Source organism: Botryllus schlosseri, chromosome 16, assembly GCF_051294905.1.
Source record: "Botryllus schlosseri isolate E-star chromosome 16, Bs_hap1, whole genome shotgun sequence".
Taxonomy (NCBI): Eukaryota; Metazoa; Chordata; class Ascidiacea; order Stolidobranchia; family Styelidae; genus Botryllus; species Botryllus schlosseri.
Window position 1 is genome coordinate 17,498,650 of NC_137251.1, and position 15,630 is coordinate 17,514,279.

Sequence of the window (15,630 nt, forward strand, 5' to 3'; positions counted from 1 at the left end):
AATTTTTCTGTCATTTATGACGTCATAATCACGTATTTGTCCTATGCGAGGTGTAATAACAAATTATATCAAACTATAGGCCAGGGGTCGGCCACCCCCGGCACGCGTGCCATTTGTGGCACGCGAGATGATTTTTCATGGCACGCCAAATGATTTGACGGAAACAAGATATTATAACCATGTATTGCAAGAAGTTTTTTAAATGTATTGCAGAAAGTTTTTTTAATTGTACAAAGCTCGTATAGGCGCCCCCCAATTATTTCGCAAATCAACGTAAAATAGAGACTTTTGGGTAGATTTTATTTATCTAGCAAAATTTTCCGCGCTTTGCGAGATTTACTGGGACCTGATTTCGTTATTATATTTTTTTAAATATGCGTAATCTGCAGAAATGAGTCCACCCGTATTAGCAGTTATGAAAGAACGGTAATTTATGATATCGTATGAAAACGTTCGAACGCTTTAGTGCAGCCTGCGGGAGCACGACTATAGTATGCTATATGAACCGGCATTTCGGCGCTGGGCATTTTCACGCTAGGAGACATGACCTGGACATAACGTTTCGGGGAAACATGCGATCATTTGACTCCGTGCGGTTACTGCGCTGTCAAAATGAATGGCGGCGATAATGAATAAAATAACCGCTACATTCCGGCTAAAACGTTCGACATTGATGTGTCCACTGTCCAGGCGCCGAATGGTAAATTCGTCCCAGCTTGGTTCCTGCGTATCAAATGAGGCCCGCCGAAGATAATAATGAGTCCGGTGTCGAAATTCGAATTTGGAATCGTGTTCGTCTCACGAAAGAAGATATTATTTTAGTTTCGTCTGATACGTCTTATCGATTCCAATATATCTGGAGCAACGACCTTGACCGCTTTACCGGAACCGTTCGAGCTTTGCAGACAAATCTAGTGCCAGACCAACCCTAATGTGACATCAAACCGACATGTATGATACAGCGGTGGACACATTTCTCATCATCAGGCCATATCATCGTAACAACATTGATGTGCCTGTCAGTTATTGGCTATATGGAACCGAATATAGCGGAAACGATCAAAGAAACCACAGAACAGGCTATCGATCACAGCGCGACTTAAAATAATTGATGCAAATATTACGTATATTAGGCGTATTACATATAGTGCGGGAACGACCAAAATTTATTCCCTTCGCGACCAATACTTTAAGATTCACTGGCGTAACTGATGCCGTTGCCAGCTGAAATTAAGCGGTTGGTGAGATTCCTTGCTTGAAACGCTAAATTTGACAAAATTAAAAATGTTTGGCACGCGAGTTGGTAATATTTTGGCAAGCTGCATGCGAAAGGTTGCCGAGCGCTGAACTTGGCATTATCAGTCAAGGTTGATGGAATGGGTGGAATTGTTTTTCACCACAAGTCGCAAGAAGAACAACATAATGTATTAACAACAAAAAACTTAAAATCAACATCACTTAAACAAATAACTCCATTCGGTCGAAAAAAAACACAGAATCTACTCGCGTACCACCTGGCAGACCTTCGCGTACCACTAGTGGTACGCGTACCACAGGTTGGGAACCACTGCTCTACTACCATGTTCTGACGTCACGAAAATCACCGATATTTTTCAACCTCTCATGACCGATACCCAGGCCGTGTTATTTTTGGCATTTCAGGAGCCAGATGCCAAAACTGCCAAAAATAAAAATTTGAAAATGCCAAAAATAAGCAATTTTTGGCATATGCCAAAAATAACACGGCCTGCCAAATAGTGTATTTCGTTCATGGTGTTGTGTTAGCAGGACCTCGTTACAAGCGAGAAGAGCGTTTGTGAAAGGCAGGTTTCTTAATCTGGGTCCAGCCCACCCATTAGGGGGGAAAGCATGGTGCCCTAAATGGTGTGGGCACAGCGAGATTGAACGGCTGACTGCATTTGGTATACGTCATACTTTCCATTTGTCGAAAGGCAATTTTACAACCATTTTTGACCGGCTTGTCGGGCACTAAATTTGATAAAACGGGTATCAATGAAAAGCTGCCGCAGTACTGATTATTAAAATCTAAATTATATTCTGCTCATGGAACTGGAATCCCCAAAATCAACCACAATTTTTGCATTGTGATCGAGTTGAACATTGTGACGCAACAAACTGTCTGGCTATTTCTGAGCTGCATAGTCTCGTTTTGCCAGACAGTCTTGTTGCGTCAATGTTCTTAAACAAGCTAACTTTCCCAGGACTCTTCCATGCGAGTTGGTAATATTAAAGCCACCTGAAGTGACAAAAGTCCTCCGAAAATATATCGGTAGACTGAAGGGGAAATGATAGTCGGGCTACTAAATAGAATGTGTTGAGAGGCAACACAGGAAACTCCTGGAAAAGGATCGGGAAGAAAATTCTTTCCGCGATAAGATCGATGGCACTGGCGAAGTGATCTCTTTTCATGATGCATGGAAGCCGGTTCGGCCCTCCAAAGATTTTGAAGCTCTGAAAACCTTTTGTGGATGACTGGCAACATTCTTTCCCTCAACGGCTACTGTTGAAGCCGATATTTCCCAGATTCGTTGGGCGAGAAAAGAATTTAGGAGAAACTTAGCTGACCTGAGTTTGGAAGCACTGTTACAGTGCAAACGATTTAAGTCTATTCAACAGCTGTAACAATCAGCTGTTGAGCGTGTTTGTTAGGCTTCTCTTTCTTTATTTCTTTGCTTATTGGCACCGATTCCGATGGCTACTGCACATTTTGTGGTTTCGTTTGATATTATTAACCTGTGAAATCGTTAGTTTTTTTCTTCTTGTTGTTTGTTGGCACTGATTATACGTGGATGCTGCACAGTTTGTAGTGTCTTTTGACAAACTAGCCCAAATAAAGCGTTTTTGTGACTAATTCGAGGCTGAAACTATCTATTTAGAGGACGATGCCAAAACTGCCAAAAATAAAAATCGAAAAATGCCAAAAATAAGTTATTTTTGGCAGTTTTGGCATATGCCAAAAATAACACGGCCTGCCGATACCGCTATTACTTCAAACTGTGATACCGACTTGATATTATCGGCGAACCGATATTAGGCCGGGCTGTAATCTTCACCATCACACAAAGATGGTCAGCAAAGAAGTACTTGAAGTTTTCCGAAGTACTCGAGTATAGGTTTATCCGACGTGCATTACGTCCTCTCTACTTTTAGACTACTTATACTTCACCACAATTTTGAGTTCTTCAAGCAAAGCCATAGGCCTAGAGTACTTACTTGTTTTCTTAATTCATTGAAAATCTCTACACGAAAGTGGCCATCTCCGATTAACTGGTAAAAGTATCTACGATCCTTCCACCAGATTTTCTACTTCTTGAGTATACTTATGAATTCTTCATTTTCTATTTCGACGTGAAGGAGTTTTGGCATGTCTTTGAAATTGTTACTTCTAAATGTAATTGAGTAGAAATCTATATCGTGACTTCTACTTCTGATTGTTGGTTTCTGGCAATCACTATGAAACGATTAGAGTGTTGGGAGCATAATAGAATTCAGTAAGGCAGTGATTTTTCATTCCAGAAAAGCTACAAGTGACCGGTATAGTGCTATGTGTTAACATTATAAATCTTTCACAATCGCCCTGCACGGCCGAAAAACTTATAGATCGTTAACTATATTTCGCGTGACGCAGAATTTCACGTAGCAGTAGCCTACTTGACTAATGGCCAATGGGGAAGCGAATGGCGCAGTGTGCTAAGCGACATCGCCACAACACCAATGTTTGTTGGTTAGAGTCACGGATCTGTCAAGTTTCTATGTGTTGGTGGTTTATCTGGGCTTCTCATCGCTGACCTCACTGCGTCTGGAGTGTCGTACGAAATGCCCAGATTTATCAAGTGAAGTTGAGCTTCGAAAATCGGCAGCAAATGACCCTGACGAGGACGCTTGCAAGCGAGAGAAATAGATAATGAATGGATGCGTCACTGGAAGTCGTCCAAAAATAGTACCAAAGGCCAATAGGCAATTGAAGGTACCAATGAACATTGTAACATTCATTCTCATGGCGCAAATAAACTGACTGGGCGATAAGCGTCAAAATTGTTTAATAAAACAAACAAACTTTTGACTAATGACTATCACTGGATTGGATATGGATAGAAATCGTTCTGAAATACCTATATACGTTGCTATATAGTCTGTTTTAATTTCCTAATCTAACGACTGAGGTTTACGAGTTCATAATTGCATAATCGCTATCACTGCGCAGTGCGCACGTAGTCGCCACCTTCACACAACATATCATGCCGTGAGTAGGTTTAAGCGAAGGGTTCTCAAACAGTGATCCACAGAGGCATTTTGAGGTGGGCCACAGAGATTTTTGAAAAATCCTATATTTAGTGAAAATTTAGATATATTTGTTGTGTTATTCGCACAGAAGGTATATTCATATTACCAAATCGTACGTATGGTAGGCTGCATCAAGCTTTTCTTGCTACTCAGATGAAACGTAGTGACACGTATGGAGTCACAATATGCAAGTTGAAAATATGAGGGGGAAACAACGTCTTTTAAGCCGCGGCTACCGGTTTCCAATTAGGGAGTTTGGGGTGCGGAAGTTACGGTCCTGATGACAACCTACGGCAGGGTTACATATTTTTGTGAAGCAAATTCCAGGCACTCTTTAGCTCCCTCTGGCTGATTTAAAAATGAGCCATAACACATTGTATGTCAATATGACGTCACACTAGCCAAGCATTGCCCATCGACTGTACAGTGTACGCAGGAATGGAGTTGAACATCATAGGTCATGAATTGGGCCATCTGTAATTTGAGCATTGATGGTTGCTACTTTTTAGAGCAGTGATTCCCAAGTGCGGCCCCGAGGGCCGCATGCGGCCCTCAGATAGCCTTCGTGCGGCCCCCAAAATATATTAAGAAATCGATTTATGACAAAAAATAAAATTTATATTTATAAAATTCTCTTGCTTGGCTTGGCCTCTGTGGTTTTTAATTATAGAATTACAGGATAGTTGTGAGTATAGATTGCTAACGTAATGCCATTGCTGTTTCAATGCAATGCGCCCTAACTTTCCAGTTGAACGGGCAGTAGCTATAGATATAAATAGGTATTGATAACTTTCAAAACCGGAGAAAAATCCTGAAAAAATGGTACATGTTTTCCACTTCGTGGTCGCTTGACTAAAAGAGAAAAAGAAGCCCAACTCCCGGAAAATACATTTTTTCACATTAACAGATTGTTGACTGAAAAAAGGTCAACTTTCCGGTCCAGCTCCCGAAATAGTCGCCGTAGCGTTGCCACAGTGCTGACTTGATGTACATCAGTCGAATTTGCCCCTATATGTAACCAAAATTCTCAAAAAAGAAGACAAAATCTCAAAAAAGAAGACATTTGGGCGTCCTACAAGGAAAAAAATAGGAAAAATCGAAAAAATAGGACAATTCATCTTTAAAGAGGACGTATGGTGACCCTAAGATAACTAGATGTGACTCGTGGTTGAATACGCCGAAATGCACACTGCTTAGCCGGCTAAAAGCAGCATAATTAGTAGTCCTGTAGTCAGGGCCGTAGCTGTCGCACCCCAAACCCCCCAATTGATGGGGGCGAGCTAGAAGGGGGCACAAAATTATTTCGTGAGTTAGCATAAATTATAAAGTATTTTTTTGAAAATCCATTCAACTTTTTCAAAAATTTTTCGCGCTATGCGCGATTTCAATTCGCCGCATATCTTGATTAATGGCTACACTTCCCCCAGAAAAAATACGCAAGATTTATAGAAATGGGCATATCAGCGTTTGCCATGACCGCACCAAGACATATAAAGTTTTAGGCCATGTAACATGTGACTCCAAGAAGTGTGTCAGAACGATCGGTAGCGAGAAAGCTTTGGCCGTAAAGGACTGCTTTTATGCTGACCAAAAACTTCGGAATACCAACAAATTCGTTATATATATATACGATATACATATAGGTTTAATTGTCCGTAAAGGCGCCTAAATGACTGGCGCCGAATGTTCTTGTCTTGGCAATCTGAACCTCACAAGACAAATGCCATCCTGCAGGAAAGAAAATTATATGCCAGTGAAGAAATGCCAATCTGAAATCGTTTGATCTTTCAGTTTAGTAGGTGCGGGCAATTCTACATTTTTTTGATATAGCAGACAGGATGGTCACAAAATAACATAATGTAAAGAAGTCATATCCAGAGATCCGCCTGCCCGAAGATGCTTAATTTTACGGAGTCTGCAGTTTCAAAGACACTTCTCACTCAGCTCTATCGGTAAATCTGATTACGTGGGCAAAGAGGACAACCATGCAATTCCCGATCTTATTCACTGATTCTATCATGAATTATCCAAATATTCGCGCTGTCTCACTAAACAGTACAACTTTAATTTCGTGGCAAAAGCGAACAACGTGATGCCCGGTCAGTTTATCACCCTTTTTTTTATCCGGCTCGCCGTAACCGCCGGCGTTCGGCAGCCCTCTCTAAGCTACAGGGCTACCTTGTAGGAGCCTGGGGTCCTGACGACGTGCTGTTACATTCCTGCAAACGGGTATACCCCGGAGATGTTTAATTACTATTGAGGGGGCTATACCTTTTCAAACACACCTCACTCAGCTCTACCGGTAAATCAGTTCACGTGAACAGAGACAGGATGAAAATTAATAGCAATACATGCAATTCCCGATCATATTGACCGATTCAGTGCTAAAAATAAAGAAATTTCTCGCGCTTCGCGCGTTTAGGTCATGAAAGCGGATTCACTCAACGGACACCCAATGTAGCTGATAAGTATCGGTAGATAGTGTACAGTTTTGAAATCTCGTCAGGGCAATAAAACTACCCCAAAATAGCCACTATGGCTGTTTGGGCCCATTTCGTAACCGTAGTATTCGTGCGGCCCCGACCGCACTCTGAAATTCTAAATTTGGCCCTCACACCGAAAAAGTTTGGGAACCACTGTTTTAGAGTCTACGATAGATTTCTTCACGGCCGTGGCGGGCCGCGTCTGGCCCGTCGGCATTGTGTTTAACAGCCCTGCTATACTGTTAGGTCGGTGCGGCTATCTGGTTTTGAATTTTAATCAGGTCCGAAACAACATTTTTTCAGCCCCCTTCCGCCGAAAAAAGCACTGATCTTGGGCCCACCATAGGATAATCGATGTGACTTCTTGAGCACTTACTATATGCATCTGGTTGGTAAATTTTATGAATGAATTCTGTCAATAATATGGACCCTTCCATATATTAGGCTACTATAAAATGCAACAGCAGGTTGCATATTTTCCAGTCTTTTATGGTCGCGCGACCTCATTTCTAACTTGAAAATCTTCCGTAGCCCAGCTCAAAACTTGATAAGCTGATTACTAAAAAATTTCAGCTTGCCCAAACTTACTCACGGCCTAGGAAGCTGAATACGTCCAACATCATCGCGATTCCAAGATAAAGAAAAACGACCCCAAGATTTAGAACCACCGTCTGTGACTGAAGCATGCAATCGGCCTTAACCAACTCTAGGAATATACCGTTAGCTTATAATTGCGATTACAATTAGACTTACTTCAGTAAATGGTGATTGCTTACATTTATTTTTGATTTCATTTTTTGCGAGGGCTGTGCCTGGCGCCCATACGAATATCAAAATACGTAGGATAAATTCGCGCGCAGCGCGAAGAAAAATTTCGAATAGCATAAATCTGCTTGAAAATAATATTGTTTATGATGATTTACGAAAAACTTTTGAGCCTACTTCAAGCCTTCAAAATTCCGCACATTTAGGCATATTTTAGAATTTCCTCCCGGACGCATTTTTTTTCAGTGAAATTCCGGACATGTCCGGTTATGTAATAACTCTAAGGTAATGCCGAAGTAACCAAGTATGCCTGCCGGGTCATACGCTATATGCCGTTCGAAAGGATCTATGCATCAGGGGTGTCAAACATACGGCCCGGGGGCCGCATCCGGCCCGCCAGACCATGTCATCCGCCCCGCGAGGCCATTTTGAGTAAATTGAAAAATTGTTGTCTTATATATAGCCTAGCAGTCTAGGGATGGTGTGAACGTGAGGTTCACGTTCGCGTTCTGTGTGTGAACCTCGGAAATTTATAGGTTCGCGTTCACAACAGAACCTTGGTAGGTTCTACACTGTGAACCTTTTTCATATATTACAATTATAACATTATAACATCTTTGGTTCAAATTTATTGCATTTCAACTGCGGGCCACTCTAAGCATGGCGCTGGCAGCATTAAAAATCAACGCTAAACGAGCATGCACCTTGACAATCTCAAAAGTTTTACTTGCTTTGTTACAAAAGTTTGCTCGAAATATCCAGCTTTCCGTTTGTGAATATTTAGTGACTCTCTGCTGTGAGCTTGGCCCGCAATCACACAACATACGAGCGAAATACGTGGTCAGCGAATGATGCTTATTCAACCAATCAATAAGATTGATATCGTTTTCTGATGTAAAAATTCGAGACGGCGCACGGGGTCAATCTTGACTCAATATCTTTACTACTTCATTTAAACCAAATCCGTGCGATTGAGGGGTTGGCTACTTCTGTAGAACTTCTTAATGAGGTAATATCGGTAGCAAGTATAAAAACCCATTTTACACTCTGCTCAATATCAATGTAGCAATACCCAGACGCCGAATACATTGTCCGGTCTGGCCTAGACCGTTAAGGGGTAAGTGTATATTTCCCTGATAAGTAGGCTTACCATACGTCCCGTTTTAGGCGGGATTGTCCCGCTTTTTAACTTCTTGTCCCGCCGTCCCGACCAGTCAGCCAAACGTCCCGCTTTTTAAGGCCGTAAGGTACTGCTGAACTAACAATTTTTTTTTTTTTTGCAGAATCATGAAGTATGAAACTAGTTCTTTTCAAAAATGTATTGCTTTTGTCTGATTTCGAATTAGAAGTATGTTAAAATACGATTTGAAATCAACCATTCTCGTAGAAATTCACCCCCCCCCCCATACAAGTTCATTTATTTAAACTCACTCAAAATTGTTATAATTCCTCTGCCGTAAGCATTACCGGTATTTGCTACAGAAAAGGAGAGGCTAATGCGCCCTACCTACATCTTTACCACCCCTGACGGCGTGAGATGCTATGGTAGAGTTGCTTTGGACTGAGTCATATTCATGCTACTATATTATTACCCTCTGCTTATAGTATTAAATATTTTGTTAATCTTATTTCCTTATTATGACTTTACCTTTATTTATACTTTATCTTCCCATAAGAACTCTTTATCCTATATACTCCCAGATTTTATGTTACATAATATCTATCCAAAACACCAGGGCTTTGGAGCCGGAGCCGGAGCCCGGAGCCGGAGCCCCGGAGCCGTGCATTTTTACCGGAGCTGGAGCCGGAGCCGGAGCTCTATATAAAATTCAGCCGGAGCCGGAGCCGGAGCTGGAGCCAGTTATTTGAGCGGTAGCTCCGGCTCCGACGTATTTCATAAGATGCTATTATATATGCTTCAACCATATCTGCCGAGTTCACCGAATTCAACAGCAAACCTTCGCCAAATCAAGAATCTTTTCCTCTTTGGCGCTAACCATGTTCCTGGGGATTTCATAGTAGAGCAGTCGTATGTTCAATGTTCAATTTTCATACATGAGAGCCGAACCTCGGTATGCGACATATGCCTGTCAATATTGTGGGTATTCGGCATACCCGCAATTTCATCGCAGCACAACCATGTTGGCCAATTGTATACGGTTCGAAAATAATGATCACTATGTATTACGCGAAAAGGGAGAGATTATAAAAACGTGATTTCGTTGCACATTTCGATATGACGAGCACGAACCGAGAAATTCCATCTCATCGTTGCTATTATGAATCGGATGAGCAAATACTCGTTTTTTCGTGATGGTCCCTTAGTCGGGCCGCGAAAGTGGACAGTGTTATTGCGAGTATGCAATTATGCATGCTAATTGCAATTCATTACTGCGCATCATTGTTATTCACTCCAGTAAGGATTTTCGAGCTTAAATAGGGGATGACAATGACAGAAGAGTATAGGCCAAAACCCGTTGGTATTCTATGTTGGAGACAAACTACAGATTTGATACGCGATTTCCAATTTGTAACCATCTGTTTCGTAAACTTGTAAATGTACAAACAGTGTTTATTTCGATTATTCGATTCATTTCAACGGGAAAATATTATTCCGATAAACTTGATCGACACCGGATGGACTGGTAACGAGCGCACCAATATCGAGCGTCAAACCATAGGCCATTTGGTACAAATCGGATTTCTATTTATCACGTCGTTATATCCGCCCATTTTGCCTTACTACAGTTACAGTTCAATAATAATCGCACATTTGAAGATTGAATTGAGCTGTATGGCCTAATGGCAATGAGTACAGTGCCAGTGTTTAAACGTCGCATCAGAATTTTAATGCTGTGGCACGGAGTAGAGTGCTTTTTAGTTTATTGTAATAGACGACGATTTACTAAAAATGTGACTGGACCCTGGATCTGCCAATGCGTCGAAACTGATATCTTAGTCCCATCATCAACATCCCAAGTGCCGCGGCCAGACTAATCATATTTTTGGTTGGCCTAGCGAGTTCACAATCTGAGCAATTCAATTTCGATAATATAATATAACATAATTTCGATAATATAATGGGATATTAGCTCGCGGACTACTCAAAGCCTTCTCGCGGGCCACATATGGCCCGCAGGCCGCGGGTTGCTCACCCCTGATATAGGCAGACACCTTCGATAGTTTTCAGAGCCGGAGCTGGAGCCGGAGCAGCCATAATAATGCTGCTCCGGAGCTGGAGCCGGAGCTGGTGTATGATAGAAGAAAGCTCCTGAGCCGGAGCTGGAGCAATGCAAATTTACGGCTGCTCCGAAGCCCTGCAAAACACCCATGCTTTGAATTCTTGTCGGTAGGGTCAAGCCCGTCTATGAGAGCTTACGGATGAAGATCCTTTGGCTAAAACACCAGAATGTCTTGTTCACTAAATTCCTACCAATATATATATCTTAAATGTATATAGGCCTATTATATCATGTCTTAAATCTGAACAAGAACTGTGGAGGATCCATTGCGGAAACTCTGTACTACATTCTTACGGCCGTTGCTATTAGTTTTTCTCGCTATGCTGCCATCGGCAGCTCAATATTGTAAAATTCTGATCTGGGCCACGGAACATTTTCAAATAGGAGGCGGAGTCCTCCAGAAGTTGCATCGATTACCCCATAGTGTGGGCTCAAAATCATTGTTTATTTGGGCGGTAGGGGGCTAAAAGATGTGCTTTCGGTCCCGGTTACACAACACACAGCCACATGCTCCTGAACCGGACCGTGACAACCTCGGGTCTATGGGCAAAGCGTTGCTAGTGTGACGTCATAATCCAATTTGAAATCCACTAGTGGGTGCTAAAAAGTGTCCCGAATTTGGGTTGCTGAAATATGGTAACCCTACTGATAAGTCCTCGTCGAAATTGTTGGCAAAGCGACGGAATATATTGATTTTATGGGAGTATTATATACTTTGATTGCCTCAGTTGATACATTTAGCGACGTTTAAAACGCAGCAGCATTGTTGCATTATGTGACCCGAGTCGTCGCAAGGTATCGTGTACAACTGTACAATGTATATTAATATAGGCTATCACTTCATTGAAAGATAGGGTTGGAATTAGCAATATGACGTCACGTGACGTAATGAGGTACACTTCGCGTTTACACAGAACCTTTCAAAAAGGTTCACACCATCCCTATATAGCACTGGGGTGTCAAACATACGGCCCTCCAGACGATTTCATCCGGCCCGCGAAGCAATTTTAAGTAGATGGAAAATGATTATTTTATCCAGCAAACTTGTAACAAATGCTGAGATAAACCTTCATCAAATAATACCGCAAGACCAGTGGTTCTCAACCTTGGGGAGCGCTGGAGGCTCTCAGGGGGTGCGGGAAATTGACAAAGTATTATGAATTCTGACTAAACATGTGTTTTACAACCATCTGAGAAGACGGTTGTTGAAGATGAAACTTATTTCGTATTCAAGAAAGCTCGCCAAACCCAAACTCCAGCAGTCACGCTCCCCTGACCCCCCTGCACTTATCGTCATGTCAAAAAGAGCACATCATCTAATACAGAGGTAGGCATCTTTTTTGCTAATCACGGCCGCATTTCGATTACTTATGGATTACTTATGGCCTAAGGCCGCATTCCAGGACATAGCCGTAATGAACTAACGGGACGCAAAATACCTATGTTAGTCTGTCCATATCCATTCCCGGTGAACTCCGGACTATTCTACTTTTCATTCTATTGTACGCACCGAAATAGCGAGTGGCAATGTTATGAATGGTTGCTGGGATTTCATATTGTCGCACAGTGGGCGAAAATTTTTCAGATTCACGAATGAATATCGTAATTAATAGTAGCAGTATCACTTATTACTATCAAATATTTATCCTTTCTCGACCCATGTTATAAATGATAATGCATCTTTGGGTGGGCCAATGTTATTAGTCACATTGTTGCATGCTGTTATTTCTTGACCCCTCATTAGGATTGTCGATTGTATCGGTAGTGGAAATAATGGAAATATATTGAAATCGCCCAAATGTACCACAAACGAGGAGCACACAATTCCGATTCCGGCTCAGATTGAGATAGGTGCTACTATATTAAAATCGAAAAATGAAGTTATGTTGAATTACGCGGAGCGCCAAGAAAATTTCAAGATTAATTAAAATCTCTCAAAAATTTGGGAGTGAATTCGCAATTTCCATTTACATGTCGACGGCCGCCAAGACATACTAATTAAATTAGGTGTCGACTGCCGCACAAATTCCCTTCTACGGCCGCAGGTTGCCCATCCCTGGTCTAATAGGATACATATGGTATGTCTTACGCCAAGTTTAAATCCGCATTCCAGTTGTTGAGTCTTTAACACTTCTGACAAATTTCCCAAAACTTGTTTGAAAATAGCAAAAAACATTGAACAGGACATCAATTTATTTTAAGGTGGGTTGCACTGAGACTGATCCTAATGCTGGTAGTGACTACAGAGAGCACGGCGTCGTTCTGTACTGCCATGCTAAATTTGATCAGTTTTGGAATTGACTTAAATTGTGTTGACTTCGGGTATAGCCTAATTTAGGGCGAAACCGGGCAACCTATATTGCATCTAAGTCTGTCTTAGGCAGTGTTGGGATCAAGTCACTACCTTCGAGTCACGAGTCATCTCGATTCATTGCACATTTTGACTCGAGTCAAGTCAAGTTATTTTTGTTAATATTATATTTAAAAACAATTTTAGTGACGCATATAACAACGATGGTCTTTTGCGTCACGACTTAACAGTTGCTAATCAAATCGAAACAGTTGTAAATCCAATAGATATTGTGATAATTAAATCCATTCAACTAAACATTTAGTACTGTCTCTTTGTCTTCGCTATGAATTCCCACAGCAAAGGTAATATATAATCGGTAGTTAGTATATTTTCCATGGTGAAGGGTACTCTCAAGTCCAGTACGGCAGCTCTAAACTGGCACCTTTCGTTGGCGTACTTCGCACACTCTATAATAACGTGCTCTGCAGTTTCTGTAACATGGCATGTGGTACAATGAGGGGTATCGGAGCATCCAATTTTGCTAACTGCTTGAAATGTGCTCCAGCGGCTGTTTCGATGAAACGTTGGTTCCAAGCTTGCCTATACAGTGATTTAAAATCAATGAGTTAGCCTCGCCAGAAGTAAGATCTATACTTTGATCAGCGAAGTCATGGGCCGCAGCCTCTTTCGCAAGTCGGTCAGCGACTTCATTCCCTTTAATACCACAGTGTCCTGGAATCCATATAAAAGAAATATCTCTATGGCTTTCATGTAAGAGATGGTGAGTCGGTTGTAATATTTGATTGGTATTATAGTTATTTTCACCAAGTTGAATTTTTAACGACAGCAATGCACTCAAAGAGTCACTCAAAAAGCAACTCGTTCGATGGAATTTTCTGAACGCCATATCAATGCATCGAATATTGCTTTCAGCTCAATTGAGAGAATTGATTAGAGTTTCGAACATACTTTCGATGTCAAGTCAAGTTACTCGTTTTTTAGAGGTGACTCGAGTCAAGTCAAGTCAAGTCAAGTCGAGTCACGAGTCAAGTCATAATTCAAGTCGAATTGAATTTTCGAAGTATCAGTGACGATCCAAAGTCATTACATTTTGCTAGCTGTGTGAAAGACAGAATAATTCGCCATTTATCTTGAATCAAATAACTAATATTCAGATGAATATGCCTGCAAGAAGGCGTTGTATCGCTCACGCACACGTAGAACTGCAAACAAAATACATGAGTTACTATGTATAGCAACATGCAACAGTCTGTTATTAGCAGCCAATCGGCTCGAAGCCTCGAGAAGTTTAACAAATTGATGTGGTACAATACCCTATACTAGGCTTACCATACGTCCTCTTTTAAGAGGATTTGTCCTCTTTTTTGACTTTTTTGAAAGTGTCCTCGGAGGACGCCCTTTTGTCCTCTTTTTTGAGATTTTGTCCTCTTTTTTGAAAATTTAGGTCAGATTTATAGGAAATTGCGAGTGATATGCCGTAAATTAGCGCAGAAGAGAAGCTCCGGTGGGTATTTCGGAGGGAAAGCAGTAAATTTAGCTCTGAGCGAAAAGAAGACCTTTTTTTTAGCCATCCACCTGGCAATGTGGAGAGAAAAACGTTATTTTGAGCTCTGAGCGGAGGTGATGACCTTTTTTTTTTAGTCAACCGATCACGAAGTGGGAAAAATTTACCGGTTTTTGAGAATTCTTCTCCAGTTTTGCAAGTCTGAAATTTCTGAAAAAGTGTCCTCTTTTTACATTTCCAAAATATGGTAAGCCTACACTAAACCCATCCGTGAGAAAATAAACGCACAAACTATATTCGCTAGATTTAAATCATACAGGAGGGTCGGTAAAGGCGATCGCCATGGAATTTAATCACTGAGCCGTCTAAGAAACAGAGATACGTTGTTATGAGGTTAATCTGTCGCTACTCCCACTAACAACGTAAGCTGTGATCATTACGTTTGTGGTCAATTTATTTGTGGTGTAACAATAGAGGATTAGTGAAACGCACAATCAGTGAACGACTGGTTACTATCGCAAGTGACACAGCAGGCGTATCGCGCATAATACTAACATTCACAAAATTCAGTGATTCGATACCGTTTATACTTGAAGACTCGAAATTGACTCGTAAATTTTGCTCCGAGTCACGAGTCAATACGCATTTTTGAAGCGCCGAGTCAAGTCAAGTCATTTTAGCAAAGTGACTCGAGTCAAGTCAAACCATAGGAAAAAGTTGACTTGAGGCTGACTCGAGTCAAGTCATGACTCGAGTCATCCCAACACTGGTCTTAGGCAGTGCAGTTCGCCAGCTTTTAACAACAGCTACCCGGCACACCGAGCTTTAGGCTACTGCCAAAGTTATTATATGAATTAATGAATGACTTACACATGTCGGAGGTTTATCTGGGCTCCTCATCGCCGAACCCGCTGTAAATACAGTGCCTTGAAAAGCCCAGAGGAAGAGAGAGCCGAACTCTTGAAAGATGGCAGCAAAAGGACCAGAGAAAAGGCCCAAGACAAGCGGGAAGACCTT

General features: G+C 41.5%; 1 long non-coding RNA gene across 1 annotated transcript in view; it reads right to left on the reverse strand.

The window, feature by feature from the left end:
* LOC145459265 (uncharacterized) overlaps nucleotides 1-15,630 on the reverse strand; it is a 167,819-nt gene that overhangs the window by 22,277 nt on the left and 129,912 nt on the right. The window lies entirely within an intron of this gene.